Raw genomic sequence first — 2,970 nt, 5'->3', positions numbered from 1 at the left:
CGACTGAAGCCCTAAGCTGTCAGTCGGACATCCCCCAAGGGCTCCCGGACTGTGAGAGGGTGCAGGCCAGGCTGAGGGACCCACCTCCCCCAAGTGCATGAATTTCATGCACCGGGCCTCTAGTACTTTATATTAATCAAGCAGAAGAAATAATGATTTCCATCACTAACAGAAGAAAATCCACAGCAAGGGAAATGTCAAGAGAAGGATAATCAAAAGGTTAAGGAAGGTTACTAGCTTTAATCAACAGCTTGTTATAGCATTATCTCACTTTTAAACCCGCAGCATTTTAATGTACTAGTAACAACCCAAGCTAAGGAGCTTTGGAGGCTCATGAAAGAAATATCCACCACGATGCTGTGTTGCTAGTGTAGGGGTGGATTAAGTTAATACTTTGTAAGAAGGAACTGAGTCACCTCAGCATCAACAAGCATCCATTTTCTTTTACACAGTAACTCATAATTTGATGAATTATTTCTCTTCACTAATTCAAAATTAGGCAGGAAAGAACTAAGCTGACTGGTCACACCCAGAAACACAATGATTTGGCAAGCTGCAGTCACTCTGTTCATGGAAGTGTGAACATTTCCAGAAAAGTTGCTAGTACTCCATTCCTTCACATCTGTAGAGGAATTTGACACAACCTCTTTTCTTCATCAACTTTGAGCTTCAGACAGGCAAAGAGATCGGAAACTACTGGGAGGCCATCACAGTCTGGGGAAAGTTGTGTTCCTCTTGTAGGGGTGAATTGAGTGATACTTCCTTGGCCTTCTTTGGAAGTAGCCACTTGTCTTCTGAGGATAACTGGCTGAGGTTTCCTGTCCTCTTTCCTGGCAAGACCCAGTCAGTTGTGTTAAAGGAACACCTGGAAGCGGTCATAGGACTCATAAGCTTTTGCTTGCCAGCTCTGTCCTCGGTACCAGGCACTTCCTTGGGATATCCTTCTTTACATGAGGGTGGGATGAGCCACTCTGAGAAGGGATTGTTCCTTATCACGCGGAAGGAATCGGCAATTCCAGAAGGAGCCAATGTGTTTGGTGTCTTAGCTTGTTCTGTTGGCTCTTTCGGGAAGGACAGAGTCACATATTCAGGAATCTATATACTTCTCAGATTCAGGTTTGGAGTCCACAGGCCTACCATGTTTATCCTTCGCTTCTTTCTCCAGTAGCTATTTACACACAACTTCCCTCTCACGTTTTTCACTACACACACTCTGCAAAGCTTGTACAGGGCTCATTGGCTTTGCCGACCTCCTCGACTTTATGTGGGTCCTGATGGTTCTGGACAAGCCAATCCTCAATAATCATGCGGGGAGTGGGCAAGGGTTTTGTGGCCTCTGTGTGATCATTCGGACACTTCAGATTCCCCAGGTTTTCAATCTCCACACCTTTGGGCTGCTTGCCCTAACAATGGGTACAGGAAACGGGCTTGACAAGCCAATCATTCACATTGTAGGACTACTGGAACACTTGCAACAGGGACTTAAACTTCTCTCTCATTTCATAGCTGCCATTCCCAGGCTTCTCCAGATTTTAGGATTCTAAGGGAGCCAAGAGCCAATCAGGAAGATTCATGTCATCTTGATCAAGAAGCTTTAGATCTTCAACCTTTTCAGTATCAATGAAGTAAGAACTGGTGGTAGAATAACTGTTACTCTTTTGGTAACGAGTTTTCAGGAACTTCTTGCTGATTCTTGTGGAGCCAGTTTCCCAAGCCCTTTAGGTTGCCCCAGACATTATTACAGAAATTGCAGGCTCTGGCAGAAGTCTAACTATTCTTCAAGGTCTGCTTTTGGGTGAGTCACTTCTGGAGATTGGTGCTCAGTGTGTAAGAAGCCTGATAACCATTAACAGGTTTGCTTCCAAGGAGCCAATCACTGAGAGAGACAACTGTGGTGCTGGATGCTGACAGCTGCTCTGGCAAGCATCTTTTCTTCATGAAGGGTCCAATATTTGATGAATTAGCATGAGCCATCAAGTGCTCAGGGATTCAGATGGTTTGGGGGACCCCATGTGGTGATGGTCTGACACAGAGCAGTTGTGTCTGCTTCAAAGAGTAAGACAGTCAAATATTTAGGTTTGAGGGTCAAACTGCCCAGTCTCTCCAGACACACAGAGACTTGATTGGCTAGCTCTTCATCCAGTTGATGAATAAGATCATTGAACTGGCCCAGAAACCACTAGAGCTATTAGGCCTGCTGAAGTGTCTCCTCTTTACATTGATAGATGAGATTTACCGATTCATATAACCACACCTCATGGCTTCAAAGGCATTCTGAGTGATGGCTTATGTATCTGGGTTTTGATCTCTCACAAGTTACCTTTAATTTGCTGCTCAGCCCAGAGAACTCCACCAATAGCAAGCTCCAAGTTCCTCTGTGCATCACACCTCAAAAGGGGCTCTCTGTTAATTACTGGAGCCATTCTGAACCTATGGGGTATTCATTCTGCTCATTGTTCCCGCTACAAGTACAACTCTGGCTGATCCAAGGGGACCTCCAGTGGAGAGACACCACCTGATGCAAGCCAAGGACCAAAAAAGTTTTCTACGTTTTTTAAAATAAGAAAATATTGGTATCAAACTTACCCTTTTCTCAGAATTTCTTCACCTTCATGAAAAGGTAGAAGAAAGAGCCTGCACACTGGGGAAGATTAAATTGAAAAAATAATTTAATTAAAATGCATCTGTTCTTGCCAGTCTGCCAGGATCTAATAATTTCAAATGGTACTCTTCCAGTCCAGAGTGGCCTTTGTTCTTATTTTGGAAATAACACAAATCTTAATATTTCACAAATATCTTTTATTTTGTAAATCCAATAACTCGCCCTCTCAAAACCACATCTAGTAGAATGTCATAATAATGTTTTGAAAGTGGAGAAGAAACCAGAAGAAAAATATTATTTCATAATCTTTCTTAATTTTCAGGAAATATTCATACTACATAAATATATATGACATATATCAATCACAA

At 42.8% G+C, this 2,970-nt stretch overlaps 1 pseudogene across 1 annotated transcript; it reads right to left on the bottom strand.

Annotated features, from left to right (window-relative positions):
* Window positions 1-616: 616 nt before the first annotated feature.
* Window positions 617-2,423, bottom strand: LOC307104472 (nuclear receptor coactivator 4-like; annotated as a pseudogene). The gene has a single exon. The product of its transcript is annotated as a nuclear receptor coactivator 4-like (transcript).
* Between the last annotated feature and the right edge of the window lie 547 nt (window positions 2,424-2,970).

This window comes from Cnephaeus nilssonii, assembly GCF_951640355.1.
Source record: "Cnephaeus nilssonii genome assembly, chromosome: 8".
In the NCBI taxonomy this organism is placed as follows: domain Eukaryota; kingdom Metazoa; phylum Chordata; class Mammalia; order Chiroptera; family Vespertilionidae; genus Cnephaeus; species Cnephaeus nilssonii.
Note: the sequence above shows the minus strand (reverse complement) of the source record. Positions and strands in the feature narration are given on the sequence as shown.